This window comes from Trachurus trachurus, assembly GCF_905171665.1.
Source record: "Trachurus trachurus genome assembly, chromosome: 17".
Classification (NCBI taxonomy): Eukaryota; Metazoa; Chordata; class Actinopteri; order Carangiformes; family Carangidae; genus Trachurus; species Trachurus trachurus.
This window is the reverse complement of record NC_139900.1, coordinates 25,725,834-25,746,320: the sequence shown is the minus strand read 5'-3', so window position 1 is coordinate 25,746,320 and position 20,487 is coordinate 25,725,834. Positions and strand designations below refer to the sequence as shown.

The following is a 20,487-nucleotide window of genomic DNA, read 5'->3' as shown; positions in this document are numbered from 1 at the left end:
ACACACACACACACATTTTAGCATTAAGAGAACTCTCAACATGGGTGACATGATAAAATTGTTGGCATTTTATCTAGAATAACTCAACCATGATTATTCTTGCCAAGGAGTATGTGAAAAAGTCCATGTTATGAGAGCATCAGGCCAGACTTAACTGCATATAGCTGAAATACACCAAGAACAATGACATTTTACATCCATCTAAAATGCACCAAGAACAGTGACACTTCACATTAAAATTCCACAACAGTAAACAATACCAAGTGCAATTTCACTATCACTATTCACTAACTCTTATGTAAGCATTAAGACAATAGTACATCAGGGTGAGCGCAGTCTGTGACTGCCCTCAAACACAATCCTGACATCCACTGACCCATCTTGGTTCCACAGCAGGTAAATCTTCATCACCTCATCTGCAAATTCCTCTTGAACACCGACAGATTAATCAGCAGCATCCTGCAGACATTGTTAAGATAACCGTTAGCAGCTCACTTTCAACCTGCATGTTAAATACTACCACCTACTAACATGTGTAACAGGACATAAAGAGGACAACATGAACAATACTACTGTGCAGGGGTCGCGTTAACCGAATATTTCCCGTCATTGACCGTTTTTTTAAGCTGTGACGGAAAAATCTGAAGGCCGTCCGTCATTTTGACAGATTGCAATTCACACCCCTGACCACTTGGTGGCGATGTGCATATTAAAATTGTTTATTGTCTCTCTTGATTGACCTCGTTGGCTTCATTCAAAAACATGCATAGACCAAGGAGGCATAGACTGACATAAAATGTCACGGCAGTTAAGCGTCATAAATTTCTTGAAAAAGCCCAATGATGTTAACAAAAAAGGCGAAAAACGAGGGACAGAGGAAATGGAAGGACAAAGTCAGCTCTCGGCCTCGGCGGAGCAAGCTAGTGGCAGCAAGGAGGTTAGGCGGGATTACAGAGTTCAGTGGGAGCAGGAGTTCTCCTGGCTGAGGAGGGAGGATGGAAAAATGTTCTGCGAAATATGTAAAAAAGCGAATATGAATAACGGATTTGTCCGAGGATGCAGGAACATGCAAAAATCAGCATTAACTGACCACAACAGTAGCCACAGCCACCTTGAGGCTGCGAGGGTGCTCAACCAGAGTGTGGCCATGATTAAACATGTGGAGAAATCACAGGTTGCCTGCAACGAGGCATTAAAAACACAACTTAAGGTTGTGCTACACATGGCTAAAACAAACACCCCAAGCCACCTGTATCCTGACCTGATAAACCTCTTACAGTCTGCCGGCTGTCCAAACCTCAACAGTGCACACACATACACCCACCATGAGACAGTCAGTCAGATGGAAGAGGCCATAGCGGAGACCATAACCAGCGATATTGATGACCGCATCGCAGGGTATAAAATTAACTTTTTGACCTACCTGCCAATGGCAGGTAGCTCAAAAATTTTACCGGCCAAAATATGTTTTCACCGGCCACTGGACTGCTCACAATACAAAGTCATTAAAATCAGCAGTGTTTTCCCCATTGCATTATAGTTAGGCAGCTATCTTATAGTAACAACACACACCTGCCTCCTAAACTAAATTGGTGTAATAAATATATACAGTATATAAAAAAATATGTTTAGATTAGCTGATGGAATGACAACAGACATTACATAAATAGGCTTTCAGAGGAAGATAGTGATGTGAGTTTTGAAACTTGGCCTATATTTAATTCAGACTGAATAAGTGGTGTGAACAAAGGTTTTTTTGTTGTTGTTTTTTTTTTTAAATGTAGATTGCCTACTGTTCATCCTACAGTAGCCTATAGAAGGATGCAACTTTCTTTTGAAATATCAAACAAAGAGAACTATGGACTGTGGAAGTTTGAATAGCCTTAATACAGAAGTTATCATGACGTGAATCATATGTTGCGGTAAAAAAGAAAAAAGAAAAAAAAAGACCGTTGATTCGGTGGAAACCCGGCTTTACGGGCGGGGGCTGCGGGGGTAGGCTATACTTTATGGCCCAGAGTGTCACTGACACTGTCGAGCCCAGTGTTTGTGTTTTGATCACAGACGAGAGTGGCAGAAATTCAGTTTCACCTGATCACGGGCAGAGTCGGCACCTCTTCACAGGATTGCGAGCGGGGTGATGCTGCATTCAAGTGAACTCGGAAATACGAGACAAACCCGGTCCCGTATTGATGCAAAACAGGACGGGGTTATTTAATCTGCAAATACGGGATGATTCCATATAGTCGGGGACATGTGGTAACCCTGGTAACCTTACCTCTCACCATCGCGATGTGTCGCCACATAAACACTTTACCACAAACTAACGTCGCTCGCCTCTGACCGCCTCCTCTGAATGACCGACTGAACGCGAACGTTACAGCAGCCGAAAACTTGATACATTTTCTTAATGTTGAATCACGGAGGATAACGAGGGACAACTCTGACATTCGAAACACAGTCGGTAGATCTCCTGTAGCTGTAAACTGTGTTCGTTTCACTGTTCAGCATTTATGATGACTATTATATAGATTTGTGATGACTATTATATAGTGAAGTTGGCATATTCCAGCTGCCGGCCAATGGCGAGTGGCCTAATAATTTTACTCGCCAAATCATATTTTTACCCGCATTTGGCGAGTGGCGGGTGCTAATTTTAAACCCTGCCGCATCGCCAACAGCAGATATGTTGGAATAATAGTAGATGAAACCACTAATATCACGGTGGAGAAAATGCTGATCACATACCTGACACTTCAACAGAGAGGAGAGCCTGAAACTGCGTTCATCGGCAACTACGCAATTCCCTCTGGGACTGCTGAATGCATCACAGCAAAAATAAAAGATGTGCTGTCGGGCCGTGGGGTCGCTATGGCTCGGGTTGTTGGACTTGGAAGTGATGGAGCTAATGTGATGGTGGGTCGAAAGGCCGGAGTTGCACAGCTGTTGCGCCAGAATGACTGTCCCTTCCTCGTAAACATTCACTGTGGTGCGCACAGGACAGCGCTTGCTGCGCGTGATGCCTCCACGGCTGTGCGTCAAGTGAGTGCATTTGTCACCACTCTTAACTCATTGAGTGCCAGCCCTTTTATAAAATGGTCAGTGCCATGTGCCAGCGTTTCGGGGCATTTTGAGTAATATTTTAAGACCAAGAGAATATTTTGTATTATGACTCTGAAAACACAAAATAGCTCAAAGGAAAGAGGAGACTCTCTATTTAACTAGGGAAAAACCATTTGTTTGTACCTTGTTCCATTCTTAATTTATCTTAAGTTGAATAGAGCCTGGTTGCACCAAAAAGACCACTTTTTTTCTAGAAAGCTGAGAAAAATGCATTTTTGTGAAAGAGAGTCTCTCAAGACAAACAGTGATTTATCCGTTTTAATTTTGGCTTCAGAAACATGTAAGACATCTGAAAATTTCATTTCACATGTTTTTTCATTGTAGCTACAAAAAAAAAAAAAAAACTAAAATACAACAAGTAGGAGTCCTACTATGCAGAGTGATGCCTGCTCTCCTACTCCTCCTGCAGTTGCTGCCCCCTCACCCTCTCCTAACCCCCTCCTCCCCCCTCCCCTCACCCCCTCTCTGCCCCTCCCCTCTCCTACTTCTCCTCCTGCTGCATCCCCTCGTCTCTGAAGGAGGGAGGGAGACGTCGTGGCGTCTTCAGCCTCTCTGCTGGACGCGGCCGCGGCAGCGACGCACCGCGCTGATCTCTCGGTTCGTCGTCACGACGTCGGTTTACAGCAACTGGTGAAACTGACTCCGCGATCCGCTTTCGCTTCGGCATTTCGGTGCTGATCATCTAGATCAGTTTACCTTTCCTGCCTCCTCCGATCACTTCATGCTGGACGGAGCTATGCTAATAGCATCCGTGGCTAAGCTTCCTCCAGCTCCACGTTACACTTGTTCCAGGCTCTGCCCGTCGTTTTCCTCTAGAAATAGAAACTCTTCCCAACTTTTTTTATCTCTGTACCGATCGCACTCGTCTTCTCCTTCCTCTTCACTTCTTGCTCTGATCTACAGTCTTCTTCGTTCTACACATCCCAGAAGCCCCAAAATTACTCACAGTGTGCGCAACAGCGTCCCCATTTACCAGCCGCAGAAAACTGCATTTGACGTATATATACGTCAATGGCACTCAAGCGTTGGATTTTGATTGACGTATATATACGTCAATGGCACTCAATGAGTTAATAACATATACACATACTACAAGAATTCTCCCATATGAACATACAGACTAAATGAACTTCAAAAAGAAATGGGGGAACACGACCTGCTGAGCCTAAAACAACCATCGGCTACACGCTGGCTGTCCCTGGAGAGGGCAGTTAAGGGGATACGTGCCAACTGGGCTGCTCTGGTGTCGGAGTTGAGGGAGGAGGAAGATGCAAAAAACTGCCCGGTAGCTAAGGGCATCAGAAAGCGCCTTCAAACATACACGTTCACGGCTTTGACTCACTTACTGACTGACGTTTTGGCCGTGGTGAACCGCATGAACCTCGTCTTCCAAAAAGAAGACGTTAATATCTCGTCCATCTCACCTGTCGTGAGCATGACTCTGGCCAGTCTGGAAGACTTGGTGAATGGGCCAGGTGAAGCGAAGAAAAGATTCAACGAGGCCTTACAAGACGACATGTTCTGTGGCATCACACTCGCACGTGTAGACGCACAGACATTTTCAACTTTACGCACTGAGTACATTGCGGAGGTAACCAAATCAATCAAAAAAAGATTCCCATCTGAGCATCTGAGCATCATCTCTGACCTGGACACCGTACTCAATGCATCTCGCTATCCGGGTGGTGCTGACAGCGCGTTCAAGAGTTATGGACAGGAGGCTTTGGAGCGCGTCTGTGACCACTACGCGTCACAGACCGATGCAGCTGATCGGGGTCATTCCTATGCTCCCACAGCCCTATGTTCCCTCATTTCTAACTTTTGTTGTCACTGAAAATTAGGCCCTATGTTCCCTCAGCCCTTTGGTCCCACCATTGGTTGGGTTTAGGCAATGAAGAAAGGAGTTGGTTAAGTTAAGTAAAAAGACCAGGTAGAGGCTAGACAGTCCAGATAGGTAGAGAGAGTCCAGAGGGAACATAGGGCTGAGGGAACATAGGGCTGTGGGAACATAGGCACGCTCCCCAGCTGATCCACTGGTGCAGAAGGAGCGCATGCTGCGGGATTTCCTACCGCTGAAGCGGGTGCTTGCAGGATCAGGAAACCCCTCGTTCAGAGAGTCTTGCCGACTTATGATCACTTCACTTGGAGAAATGTTCCCTGATTTCAAAACTTTGGCTGAAGTGGCGCTTGTAATTCCAGTCTCCAGTGTGGCAGCAGAGCGCGGATTCAGCCTCCAGAACAACATCAAAACAGCCATGAGAAGTCGTCTGCTCGAGGCAAAAGTCCAAAACCTCATGACAATAGCCTCTGCAGCAATCCCACTTGAGACATTTGATTACGGGCAAGCGGGCACGCGATTCAAGTCCATGCGGACCAGGAGGAAGGTGTGAGACTGTGTGTTTAGGCCATAGCAGGTGAATTTAATTGTTCATTGTTCATATGTAGCTACATGGGGCCACAGTCAGTTGTTTTTTGTCACTGCAGTGCGGAGAAAAGGTGAGCCTACATATTGATGTTTGTATCCACGGTGTGGATTCTCTGTTCAGCTTGTTTGGACTGAATATGAATTAAAAATGAATGAAAATCAAATGCAAAAGTCCAAAACCTCATGACAATAGCCAATCCCACTTTGGGGCATTTGATTACGCTCAAGCGGCCACGCGAGTCCATGCGGACCAGGAGGAAGGTGTGAGATTGCGTTTAGGCAGGTGAACTGTTCATATTATTCATACTGGTGCCACAATCCGTTGTTTTTGTCACTGCAGTGCGGAGAAAAAGTGAGCCTACACACATATTCATCTGCTTGATGTTTGTATCCACGGTGTGGATTCTCTGTTCAGCTGGTTTGGACTGAATATGAATTAAAAATGAATGAAAATCAAATGCTATCGAATATGTCATTATTATCATTAAAAAAAATTAAAGTGACGGGTAAAAATAGATTATGACCGGATTTTTATGACCCTGTCAGTCAAAATGACCGACAACGAAAAAGTCTAGCGCAACCTCTGCTACTGTGATAGTATTGTGGTAACTTTAAAACTTAACACTGCTAAAGGGATATTTAGGGTATTTTTTACATGAAGCTGTATGACATCCTTATTAGTAGTTATGTGCATCAACAGTGACCCCGACTGCGTCCTGTGAGCAGAGTTCCGGCCTGGTTTTGGTGCTGAGGAATGTAGTCCGGCTAGTTGGCTGGGGTCACTAAAATAAAGCGTTTTGCTTCTCAAAACAATATGCGTTCAATAGAGTGATACATTTGCATCACAAAACCGTTATCCACGAAAAACTCTGACCTCACAATTGCTAGGCGCTATTTTCTCTCCCTTCGTATCACTGCGCGCTGCCGCCTGTAGAGAGCTGTGCGCGTTTCCATCACCTGTTTCACAGAGTTTACTGCTCAGATAGTTAACGTAAACATAAGTGATGAAGCTATCCCTTGTTTTAGCACAGAGCCAAAGGGATACCTTAATGAATCTGAATATGATGCTGAACTTCGTCAGATGGAGTTGGAGCAGAGAAGACAGGGTGGCGGGTGATCAGTAATGCAGCACAGTGCATGGTGGAAGATCAGACTGACAAACGTACTCAGACAGACATAGTGCATCACCTGCAAGGACATTGCTGCTGAAAAAAAAAATAGAATGGCGCTACATTCTCCAGCCAGCTGACCTGTAGCTCACCTGCGGCTCACCAGCAGCTGTCAGAGGAGCCTCTGCTAGTTCTAACTGCCATCTGAACACCGGTCAGCTGAGCCAGAGCACAGTGGATGTGGCTGGTGTGTAGGCTCGCTATATGTTTTATAACGGCAAGAAAAACAAATCATCCTCAATTGCTGATTGTCTGATATTCTGTGTTCATTTGTCGGGCTGATCTTCCATCGCGGACTGTGCTGCATTACTGTCCAACTTCAGCTTGTCACTTCCCTGTCCCTCCTCTCTCTCTCTGCCTCTAACTATCCAAGCACCGTTAAACAAGTGATGGAAACGTGCACAGCTATCTACAGGCGGCAGCGCACAGTGATACAAAGGGAGAGAAAATAGCACCTGGTGATTGTGAGGTCAGACTTTTTCATGGATAACGGTTTTGTGATGCAAATTATTACTCTTTTGAACGCATATGGTTTTGAGAAGCAAAACGCTTTATTTTTGTGACCCCAGCCAACTAGCCAAACTTGCATCGTCCACACCAAAACCAGTCGGAACTCTGCTCACACGACGCAGTCGGGGGAAAGTCACTGTTGATGCACATAACTACTAATAAGGATGTCATACAGCTTCATGTAAAAAGATCCCAAAAATCCCTTTAAAGCAGAAGTGAGTGATATATTTGTGTTAATATAAGTCTTAAATAGTTATATCTTCCGACAGCAATCACTTACATAGAGTGTTTGGACCGAAACACGGGTCTGTCAGTCACTCTGCTCTGCTCTGAGCCGAAGAGAAAACATTTATCGTATCCTACAGTTTTTATCCAATGAGGAGAGAGAACGGCATGCAGGGCTGTGTGTGCAGCCAAGGAACGCCGTGAATGTGGTGACGTAGGGACGACGACTGTTATGGTGCGTTCAAGGAAACTTGTATTTTTCCGACCGTGAAGTCATACCAGTTCGATCTGGTACGAGTTCACCGGTCGGAAGTTACGAGTGGCCGTTATAGTGACTTTCACCGGTAAAACAGGTCGGAAAAACACGAGTGGGTTGCCTGGAACGCTACAAAGTCGTAAGTTGTGACTTGAAGCTGTAATTTACGATTTCAAAAGCCTGCCTGGAACGCAGCATTAGCGAAAACGACCGGATCACTCACTTCTGCTTTAAAGCAGAAGTAAGCGATATATTTGTGTTAATATAAGTCTTAAATAGTTATATCTTCCGACAGCAATCACTTACATAGAGTGTTTGGACTGAAACACGGGTCTCTCAGTCACTCTGCTCTGCTCTGAGCCGAAGAGAAAACATTTATCGTATCCTACAGTTTTTATCCAATGAGGAGAGAGAACGGCATGCAGGGCTGTGTGTGCAGCCAAGGAACGCCGTGAATGTGGTGACGTAGCGACGAGGACTGTTATGGTGCGTTCAAGGAAACTCGTATTTTTCCGACCGTGAAGTGGTACCAGTTCGATCTGGTACGAGTTCACCGGTCGGAAGTTACGAGTGGCCGTTATAGTGACTTTCACCGGTAAAACAGGTCGGAAAAACACGAGTGGGTTGCCTGGAACGCTACAAAGTCGTAAGTTGTGACTTGAAGCTGTAATTTACGATTTCAAAAGCCTGCCTGGAACGCAGCATTAGCGAAAACGACCGGACCACTCACTTCTGCTTTAAATACAGTATTATACTAACCTCAATGTCCTTGAACAAGGCACTGGCATCTTCTTCCAGATGGTTGATCAGAAATCAGATGACAACCTCCCGCGTCCGTTGAATGGGGATTCCACTCTGCAGAGTATTACATTTTATTAGTTGCTGAAAGACTTATTTAAGCGTTTAAGTTTTGCTTTTCTGGAAATACAGTACTAACATGTCAAACATTTCAACTGAATTGACATTAGGAGGAGGAAGCCAATACAGATGTATTGTATGTAATTAACTTAAAGGAGAGAAATGTGAATGAGACAGGTGAAGTTATGATTAAAGCAGTTAATGCAGAAATTGAATAGGTCGAGAATACATTTTAATACCTGAAGTAGAACACTCATTTGGGTCAGACGTCTCTCTCCTGCGGCACCATCCTTCAGCAGTTCAGGTGTATTGAAGTCCAACATTGCCATGAATTATAGCTCAAGATTCAGTGTGATGATCCTCAGAAATTCTGCGCTAACCTGAAAGAGAGATGAGAAAAGAGAAAAAAAGTGGTCTAATCTATTGTCATTCAGCACTCAAAAAAGAGTTGTAATGAGATGAATAAGATGCAAGACTGTTCCATATAATTTTTAATAGGATGTACACTGCTATGCCATAAATTCTCTGCTTACAGGGTTTCCCCCAGTGTATTATAAGCCTGGCCAGGTCTTACTTGCCCCACTGCCAGGCTAAGCATCGTTTATCTTTTTTTTTTTTAAATCAGTTTTTATACTCCATAAACACGTGATCAGGTGTCTTTTTCATCACCTGACAACGTCACAACTTCATCGCGCATAACGGGGCACGTCACGGACATCATGCTCCTCAGACCGCTGCTTCACCAGCTGACCGAGAGGAGCGTACCGAGTCCACGTTAACGTGAGCCGATCCGCGGCTGCAAGAGGCTCAATCAGCTGATGTAGCACGGCTGTTAGCTGTTAGCACGTCGTCCCCTGCAGCTGTGAATGCGCCGCTACGGCGTCACATGAGAGCCCGGCCACTTGATACATCACGCGCGCCGTACAGAAATCACTCACGTTTATAACCACGGATGCAGCCCTCGTCCAAGTAACGTTCAACCAGCAGCCACAGAAACAGAGCCCCCCCCCCCCCACACACACACACACACACACCCCGCGTATGCTCAGCATGCGCGATGAAAAGCCTCGCCATGTCTGAGCATGATGTGAAGTGCTTAATGATGAATAAATTACCCATTTTGCGTCCATTTTAGGTGGCGTTAGCTGTATAAACGGTGCCTTAGCTGAATGAACCGTGTGTTAGCTGAGCAGTTTTGTGGAAAGCTGTAAACTAAGTTAGCTAACGTAGCCTACAACAGCATGGTGCAGCTGGTGACAGTATTAAAAATACCTACACCCTATAAAGTTGTGTGTAGGAAGACGGGGTCAATATTAAATAAAATATTAACGCTCTACTTACCAGCGTATTGAGTCCTCCAAGTGGTTTTCACTGTGGTGTCGACCGTTGATTTGCCTCGTGTTTTTCAAATGAAGCAGGGTACCGTTAGATCCCATGAATCCCTTTTTTTTTTTTCACGGCACATTTCATTTTAATGTTTTAATTCCACTTACATGAAAGCACATAACCAAATAACGTACTCGGAGTGTAATTTGCAAATTCCGATTCCTGCATCCCATCTTTCTTTTTGTTTTAAAACCAAGATACTGTAATTAGAAGAAACTGGCACTACTTTTGTGACTACTGAATGGCCATAACGCAGCTTTCTACCGAGTTACATTTTATAATCATGTTATATTTAGAATTATTTTAGTTCGTCTTCTCACAATGTACTTTCAAGGAAGGTATATGTTACTGTAAACCACCTGGTTCAAGCTAAATCCTAAACTGCCAGTTTCAAAGCACGCCTAAACCCTCACACCATACTACTGAGAACCACATACATTCCAGGAGTCAAATCAAGAGTCAAAGGGAATAAAATACACAAAAAGAAAATACAAAAAACACCTGAATAGAAAAAGAGTAGAAAGCCACATAAAAGCACATGGCAAAGGTATCTTCTGCACTGCTGAAAAGATAAAATATCAAAAGTTACAGTATCGCGCCATTATATCAAGTTGTTCACTTTATCTTAGGCTGTCTCTACCTTGTCATGTGGTATGGAAAAAAATCTGGGAAATCATAAGTCTACATACTTTCACAAAGAGTGAAAAGATGTCAGTAAAATTGAATGTAATCCTCTCAACAAAACTATCAACCAAGGTTTAACTAGTTTTCGCAAGTGGCCACTCATACAGAAAACTTTTCCTACACCCGAATGTACATCGAACCCACTGAGCCATGACACGTGTACCCTCCATAAATGGTATGTGACCCGCTCTGGCGAAAGAAAAAAATGTTTTGCTAATTTCAAAGAAATTACATTAAAAAACAATCTCCCAAAGTTTCATAGTCCAGATAATTGAGGAAAGGCACATAAATTATGATTAAAGTTGACTTACAACTTAACCCTCTAGAGAGGAGCACAACATTAGGCTAAATAACTTCTGAACCTGATAGGGACGAGCTGTAAACTGCATCTGAATCGTGAGATTCTCTGCTTTCCGAGGGTCCTTGAATGGTGCATTTATGACAACAAGGGTAGCCACGTGTAATCACGTAGTACGGGACCGGATGCTAAGCTAAGTGGTAGCAGCGATGCTAAACCAAGCGTAGCATCGATGCTAAACCGAACGTAGTAGCATGCTAACACCTGCAGATGTTTTACAAAACATGAAATATCTTCTGAACCGTTTATGATAGAGACGAGCTGTAAACAGCATCTGAATAGTTACAGAGCGTTAGACTGAAGATCTAAAGTTCCCTAGTTTGATCCCGGGTTTCGGCAGAGAGTAGCGTTCACAAGGCTGTGAAATCATTACCTGAATGTCTCTAAGTGTGCCACTCCAGAGCCTCCATATCAGCAGGTTTCATGCCAAAATAGCCCACTTGTTCTGTGGATACAACAAAGACTCTAGAGGGGGAAGCAGGAATTGGCAAATGCCACCCACAAATCTCAGGTAGAGCACAGCATATTTTCTCAGTTTTGCAACATCTGTGTTGTCCTTCCAGTCCAGCCTGTTGTTGATGTGGACCCCCAGAAACGTATAGGATCAATCCCGGGTTTCGGCAGAGAGTAGCGTTCACAAGGCTGTTAAGTCTTTACCTGAGTATCTCCAAGTGTGCCACTCCAGAGCCCCCATATCAGATTTCATGCCAAAATAGCCCACTTGTTCTGTGGAAACAACAAAGACTCCAGAGGGGGAAGCAGGAATTGCCAAATGCCACCCACAAATCTCAGGTGGAGCCAGGTGCTATGCTCACTTTCCAATTTTTGTCATGTGGAATTATTATCTGAATGTTTCCAAATGTGCCACTTCAGAGCCTCTATAACAGCAGGTTTCATGCCGAAATTGCGGTACCGCAAAGCTGCTCGTCCATATCACAGCAAATCACATCACAAATCTCAACATTTGGAAACCAATCATGTAGCGCCGTCTATCTTTTGGGAGCAAATCAAATGTCAAAGTCAATCATTTGAAAGCCAATAACACTGCATAGACCATCTTTGCTTTCCACCAATAAAATGACAAGAACCAACTTTGAACAGCCAATCAGATCCCGATTCCTATGTTTAAGCTACCAGGGACGTACAGCGTATCCCGCCCCCGCTCTTTTTACGTCTTTACCGCTATATTCAGAGTTTTGGAAGCAGTGCGCACGTAAAATATCTATTTTCTTGTCTAGTTTGAATTGAATAACATTTTATTTAAAGTCTTTTCTCATTTTGACCACTGCCATCAGCGTTAATGTTAACGACCTCTGCTGGTGCGCATTGCTATGGGAGGATTTGTGATAGGAAGTTTGGTTGGTTGCTATGACATTATAGCCACGTAAACCAGCCTCTCGCGGAAATGCATTTCATTTCATTTCGACGGAGAGTCTGGCCTCATTCCCCCTGTAAGTGTTTGGGGTAGGCGGGAGCAGGGCGGGAGTAGTAGCGTTGACAGACAACCCCATACAGCCAATCAGCAAGTTGGTGTAGTGACGGGGCTTTGCACCAATCGGTCCCTGATTGGCCAACGTCCTGTGTCAATCACAGCGGCAACGTTGATTGGCTCGGCCTTCTGAGGGTTTCAGGCCAAACGCTTACAGCGGGAATGAGGCCAGACTCTCCGTCGAAATGAAATTAAGTGCATTTCCGCGAGAGGCTGGTTTACGAGGCTGATGACATTACACATGTTATTTTCTTTCACCGTTTTTAGGCTCTAACGTAGTAGAAGTAGTAGAAGCCGCATGTTTTCTCATTGCTTCATATTACAAATGTTTCCTAGATTAAGTTGTGCATTGTCGTTATTGTTTTTCTCTAGAAAATTATGACCAAAAAGCCCCATAAAGGCATGGGCGACAGCGAGTGATTTGCCCGGCGTCCCCATCTTCCTTTTTCCTTGCCCCACCACCACTGAGTAAGAGACCGGCACCACTTCCACATGAGCCAGTGCCAGCTGCAGCTCCCATGTTGAACCCGGTAAACTGCTATTTTTTTCCTGAACATATTTGTAGTATTTAGTGCAGAGTGCAGACGGGTCCATGCCTATGTTCCCACAGCCTTATGTTCCCACAGCCCTATGTTCCCACAGTTCTAAGGTTTTTCTCAAAATTAGGCCCTATGTTCCCACTGGACTCTCTCTACCTATCTGGACTCTATCTATCTGGCCTGTCTAGCCTCTATCGGGTCTTTTTACTAAACTTAACTAACTCTTTTCTTCATTGCCTAAACCTAACCAATTGTGGGACCAAAGGGCTGTGGGAACATAGGGCCTAATTTTCAGTGACAACAAAAGTTAGAAATGTGGGAACATAAGGCTGTGGGAACATAGGGCTGTGGGAACATACAGTGGGTACTAGTTTCATTTGGACGGTTTCACGCGAGATTCACGCGTGAGTCACGGGAGGCTCACGCGGATTTTTTGTGGAGGAGTAATTGTGTTTTCACCAGAAGCTGCAATGTGCCCAAACAACCGCCAGGTGGCATCTGTGAGCAGCAGATCGCCTCCATAAGACAGCAGCACGGAGCAGTGAACACGAATGGGGAATGCAATATAATAATAATACAGTATAGTTTTTCAATGAGAAAAATGTAACGACGGCAGCTATACGTCTCACTCTCTTTTATCGATCCTCTTGTCAGCTCCAAACACACCCATCTGCACCGCGATTATGGACCATAGCGTGGTTTTCTACACAGCAGTTAATTAACTCAGTGGGCGATGCTGCCGGTGTGTTTTTAAAATGAGCCAACTACTGTACAGTAGTGTTCATTCCCCACCTTGTTTGACTGAGAGTGTAGCTGGATGATTTCTCATGAATGAACGGGCAATAGCCTATGTCACTTTCGGGCTGGGCGATAAAACAGGATATCCTGAAATAACTTTCCCTCGATAGAAATAGGCTACAAGATGTGTGGATATAGGTTTCATTCATCCATGTTTTGGATGAATGGCCACAGCAGCCGCGACCGAAGATGCAGCCGTGCTGATGTGACCGCAAAAAAACAAAAGTCAGTCGGGGTCAGCTGGTTTACAGCCGGCCGACTCTGAAACACTCGAGACACAATAACATTAGTAACGCAAGAAAGGTATAGTTCACTTAGTAGAGCAGCTCTCACTGTAAGCAAATATTTTATTTCAGTCTGGGATGCCAACGTGCAGTTTTAGTGAATAATGCATTTTCTCTTATCATCATTATTATGATCACTGATATAGCCTAAATGTGCGGCTACATATACCGTATGTGTGTGTTTGTGTAATGCAGGGGTGCTTTAAAAAAACACAGTTGTCTGCACAGCAGGCATTTTTCTCACAACCGACCTCAAAAGCGAGGGCAGGCCAGGTCCGCCGAAGCATCATTCTGGGTGTTGTCTTTGATGTTGCCGCTCCACAGAGAGCACATGGCTACTTAATTATGCACGTGCTGACCATATATGGTTGTGCTGCTGAGGCATTCTGGGGGTGGAATATGAGGTGTGTTCATGTCCGCACCATTCTTGGGTCCGGTGTGATTTATCAATGGAATATTGCGGAGAGTTGTGCGTACGCACAGCTTGATCAGTGTTTCCCACAGAAAAAATAAATAAATAAATAAATGTGTCCACCACGTCTCACGTGTGTTTACGTGCGGTGCGCCCGCACGCGAGAGAGGCGGCAGGTTGAGAGGCTGACTGGCGGAGAGGAGAGCTGGTGAAACGCTAACATGATTATTAAAAAAACACCATCTCTGATCTCTGCCTGCACATAGACAGACACAGGTTCACATACAGACAGGGGCGCACGGCAAATGCAGCTGCAGCGCTATTAAACTAGAGCAACAGCAACTCTCATATTAAATTGTGTTTTATATTGATTTCATATATTTCACTGATTGCAATTAGGCTATAGAATGCCAGTGTGTGTTTTATTGAAAGCGAGGCTAGGTGAAAATCACTAGTGTGGTTTATATGCAGCGGTCTGTAGGACCAGCTTAAAGGGATAGTTCAACATTTTGGCAAATTGGCCCATTGCCATAATCGCTATAGTCATAGCAGTAGGTTCGTTAACTTTATTTGTCGGTGCAAGCTATTTTTAGAACGGCGGAGTGGAGCATAATAATGGAACGTTACGAAACGGAGCCGTTTTCGAGGTAAATACAGGGTAAATACAGAGTCTGCTTGCTGAAAAACTGTCCCTGAACGCAACGCGCATCAGCGGTTTTGCATGAATTTCCCTCTAAAACAGCTCCGTCTCATAACGTTGTGTTATTATCTCATAGCGTGGTGAATGTGCATCTCACAACTTGTCTACGACAGCGTTTTTGAGTTGTTGGGTTGTGTATTTGATGAGTTTGATGAGGGAAACCAAGAAATTCCCTTAGCCTCCGTAGCGTAGCCCTGAGCAGCCTGCCGCTCCGCTCCACCGTTCTAAAAATAGCTTACACCGACAATTAAAGGTAATGAACCTATTGCTATGACTATAGCGATTATGGCAATGGGCCAATTTGCCAAAATGTTGAACTATCCCTTTAATAGACACATCAGCGAGACATTAGCACCTTCATTTATAGGTGTGCTTGTGGATACTTCACTCAAGTAGGCTACAGCCCTGCCCCCCACAGAACTTCACACAGCTGTTCAGTCAGCTTAGAAAAACCGGTTCTTACAGTAGCTACCTCTCCTCACACTTTTCATAAGCCGGGGGACAAAACTGTAGGCTTCGCTTCATTGTTTCGTTTCATTTCGTTAAATGAAAATCATCTCTGAATTATGGAACTAAAAATAAAATAGGCCTATCTTTAAAAAAAAAGATCCTATGATATTTAGCCTAATTGCATTATTTTTATTCAAATGTGACTGAGACCTTTATCTACCTAAACAGAGGGTAACATGAATAAATATCCTGTTTTGTATTTTTCTGGAAACTGTTACATTATGTAACGTGAACGCGGCACTCTCTCCCTCCCGAATTGGGCATATTATGATAAATATACTGTAGATAAAAACAATAATTGAAGAAAAAAATAAGCTATTGTCGGCCCGAGGTATAAATGCCCAGAAATCGAATGTTTCATTTGTGTAAATTGTAGCCTAAGCTTCAGAAACCATCACACATGGAAAAGTCACGGACTGAGAGACCTGTAGTTTTAATGTAAACAAAGTCATTTACGTAAGAAAAACACACACGCCTGTGTGAGACCATCTGGGTGGCTCTAGTGTTAACATTAGCCTAATGAAGAATGAAGAAAACACGTTAGGTTACAAATGAACTATGACCGAATTGACAGCAGAAACAGTGTGCACTTATCTCAAGGAAATTTAAATCGAATGCAACTGTAATTTGTAATCCAAGAGGCTGAAACGTCTTCCTAGACAAATAACCAAGTCCAGTTGCATTCGATTTAAATTTCCTTGAGATAACTATAACCGGGAGTCCGGGACAAACGAGAATATTCACAGGCTTAGTGCATGTGCACACGCCGGCCGGAGATCGACTCGCAACAATGTAGCTTTCCCTCGATTAAGTAGTTCTGTCATCTCCCACTTTGTACCGGATAAGAGACAGCACCCGACAGATATGCTAAATGTTTGGATGCAACAAAGTCACTGTTAACAAAATCAGCATCTAATCTGTCCCTTCAAGAGCAGCTGCTGACAGATGTGCATTATTGCTCCGCTCGTGAGTCCAGCAGCATCGGGTCCAGGCTGCTGGCACAGACGTAGCGGTCGTGGGCTGTGAGTGGATTGTTACATTCACCAGAACTTGCAGAACTCAAACTACTCAAACTTGGAGCCCGACCAGGCTACAGGAGAGATCAAAAATATGCAGGGGACCCCCAAAAGGCTGAGAACCGCTGATCCTGTTGAACGTAACCACTGTGAAACAATAAAAAAAACAACATTGATCTGATTGACCGGCGTAGCGGTCCCTCTCTCCATCCACTCTCTAGCTCTCTCGACCACAGCTGCAAATGAAGTACCTATGACCTATGAACAGCGCCACTCTCCATTGCAGCTACGTTGTGGTCAAACGTGGAATTACCCCAAAATCTTTTGAGCTGCATCTCAGTACGATGCTTCCACCTAGTGGCTACAATGTGACCTACAATTTCACGCAACGCGTGAATCACGCTTTCCGTGAGGGAAACGTCCAAATGAAACTAGTACCCACTGTAGGAATGACCCTGTGCAGACAACTGGAAAGTTAGCCTACCAGGACACTCTTGAGGTACAAAAGTTAAGAAGCCCAAGCAGTTAACACATAGTAAAGAGTTGAACAGTGAAAACCTTAGCCACATGTAACGTACAAATACACCGTTCAGGTCTATACCAACTTTGGTGTTTAATTACACATTTTTTCTCCTATTTTCCACCTTTTTTCCTCTCCCCCCCTTATTTTAAGTCACCTGTTTATCCATGAGCTTATGATGTCACTTCCTGCTATTACCTCCATAGTTTTCACCTATGTCTCATTATTGATTTGTCACCCTGAGGAAGGCTGTGTGCCTCACAGCGGTGCAAGGCAGGTGTGTTTTTAACTCTTTACTCTATGTATTAACTGCTTCTAATAAATGCTTTTTAAGTTTTGTAACTCAAAAGTGACTTGATCACTTTCCTTTTGTTTGCACAAATTTACCCCTGTACCAAAGAGCACCTTGATGTTTTGTTGTTGTTGTTTTTTTTTACTTACCCTCCAAAAGAAGCACACCTCTCCCTGCTTGTCATATTTGTACTGTTATGCTTCTATACTGCTTCTTTTCATATGTTCATATTTTTTCTCAGCCCTTTCAGCCAGAGGGTCCAACACAGCTCCCACTCTTGTGGCCACAGACTCTACCTAAACAGGACCAAAAGTGGGTGGCTGCAGCGCTTTTTCGAGTTGGGGCAAGTGGAAAGCTTGAGCTGCGCGATGACCTGCAGCTCTGGTACTACCCTCCACCACCAGCCCTTCTTTACCACCAGGCTCCCACACCAGACAGGTTTTTCTCACACCCTCTCTTGGTGTGGATGCCTTATAGACTCTGGAAGATGCAGTTGGTTTGCACCAACAGTGTTTGCTCTAAGCATCCTCTTGCAGGGGGAGGTCTGCACAGGAGGGTTAGGATGGTTCTTTGCTATTAAGAGTTTTTTATTATGAGTATTTACAACTTAAAACAACAAACAAACAAATCCCACACACATACAGGAATGGTTCTTGACATAGACCGGTTCTACAACCTGGTGACTGAGACCCTGATCTGCACCAGGTGTAGAACCAGCTACATTTCAACCAGTCAGGACATCCTTAAGCAGCTGGACCTAGTCCACCGCTCTGAGTTCAGAGTCATCCTCACACACAAGTGAGTGACACACTGAAATTGTTGTTTGCCATCATGAAAAATATTTCCTAGAATCATTTATTTGAATAATCTTTCTAAGGTATGCCTGTGACATACGGGTCATCCGCCTGCTGCGAGAGAGAACCCTGGGGAATGGGCCCGCTCGCATCATCCGCCAGCTGAAGGAGAACCATAGTGAGGAGTGGCTCCAGCGGGTAGCCAGGTACACCTCTGAGTGCATTGGTTTCATGGCGAACCCCTGCCTGCTGCCACCATGTTTCCAGGAGCCCCCACAGCCTGAAGTGGTCCCCACCTACAAGTGGATTCTGACTGTGTACAGCCACGATATCCTCAACAGGCTTGAGGATATCAAGGCTAGTATCACAAGTACTTACGGATCCATTTTAAAGTTGGATTCCACTAAAAAGGTTTGCTTAACCATTTGGATAAATGCATTCTCACTTAATAATTAAGTATTTCATTTTCTAAAGCAGTGATTCACAAGATTTAATAAGAATTAACAAAATAAACAGTCACACTGTTTGTACCTTACCTCTTTACCTGTGACAGTTTGGGATACCATATTCCTTAAAATATCGGTTGAGGCATTCTACACAATACTTACTCACAATTCCTGCAGTCAGAAAGAAAGAATTTGTTTCAGGTTATTTCAGACTAAAATAAGTAACCTTCAAACATACAAGCCTTGACATCATTTCACGTTTGTCTTCTGCTGAGATAAATTGCATAATTCAGATGATGCTATTTATTCCTATATAAAAAACACTTTACAGTATATTCTGTATTCTCTCATATTTTTGCTGGGCAAACATTTGTTCTCAGCATCTCTGTGGCCATCTAGTAGTTTTATTCACCTAAACTATGTGCTCATCTTCTGGTGTTTGTGTTAATTGTCTTACTGTGTCTCTTGAATTTTGATTTTTGTTATTCTTCCTCATCGTTTTTTTTTCTTCTCATGTTATATCTCACCCTGTTCGTCAGCCACCCTCCTCTCTGTAGCGACCAGCCACCCTGCAGCATTGATCCACTCGTCACCTGCTCTCCATCCTCCAGCCACTATCCAGGCTCCTGCACCTCTCCAAGCTGTGGATGAACACAACATCCCAGGTATCGATAAAGTGGATGCACTGGCAGAGTATCTGGTGGAGCTGCGCCCTCAGCAACCAGCAGGCCTACACAATAGTGAGTCTGTGGCAGAACCTGGAGGATTTTGACAGGCAGCGAGTCCTGTATGCTGCTCGACACCAGGATAGGCTTTTGACTGGCCGCTTCAGATCACCAAAGGGATTGGATTTCACCCCTGGAGTGGAGAGCACCAAGAGGTGTGTCCTGGGCTCAAAGGGCTCCCCTGCACAGTGGCCAAGCTGCTGCCTACTTATAGAGTCCATCTTTATCAGGCTCTGTCAAATCCATAAAAGCCCTAGAAAACAGGGAAAGAGAGCCTGTGAAGATGGTCTCTCATTCTTCAAGATTACAGAAGAATTCGACAGCTTCTTCTCTGCAATGGAGTGGTCAAAGATCAGACCAACCTTCAGCCAGTAGAGGTGAACCAAACCACTCTGATACAGTGGCACAATAAACGCCTGAAGGCTCAGGAGGTTGGTCTTCTGCTCAAAGGCTTGCAGCTCCCAGAGGCACGGCCAGTGGCAACAGAGCCTCTGTTGCCTGCTAACACAGAAGGATGTGCCTGTACAGCATCATGACCAACATCTGCCGCATTCATATTCAATGCCACCCAGTACAGCAGGGCAGGCCAGAACCAGGTTCAGGAAGCCTCCAGTCACCTCAGTCCAGCCTCCAGCGACTTCCATCCAGCCTCCAGCCTCCCACATCCAGCCAGGGTTTAGAGCAAGGCCCAGGCAGATCACTCCAAGGCCCATAGCTGCACAACGGCAACTGTTTCCTGCAGCACCACCTGCACCTGTCATGCCAGGGATGCGGCTGTTGCTCCCTTGCCCTGTCCCATCTTCAACACCCTGTACCACCACTGCCAATGAACATACCAGTGACAAAGCTGCACCCACCAAACGCAGATATAATAAGTCAGCCCCATTAAATGTCTGCAGGAGGTGTGGGAAGTTTAGCTCTATGGAAACTGGCCACAGCCAGTACAAAGGCAAAATATACTGCCCCAA

General features: G+C 44.5%; 1 protein-coding gene and 1 long non-coding RNA gene across 2 annotated transcripts in view; both read right to left on the bottom strand.

Annotated features, from left to right (window-relative positions):
• The window catches only part of LOC311000608 (peptidase inhibitor 15-A-like), a gene marked incomplete at both ends in the record, with an annotated part of 92,114 nt that overhangs the window by 9,191 nt on the left and 62,436 nt on the right, over positions 1-20,487 (bottom strand). The window lies entirely within an intron of this gene.
• LOC311000891 lies at positions 8,478-9,997 on the bottom strand. Its single transcript, XR_014596113.1, has 3 exons — positions 9,908-9,997; positions 8,806-8,946; positions 8,478-8,563 (listed from the first exon to the last, which is right to left on the bottom strand). It is a non-coding gene; the product is annotated as an uncharacterized lncRNA (long non-coding RNA).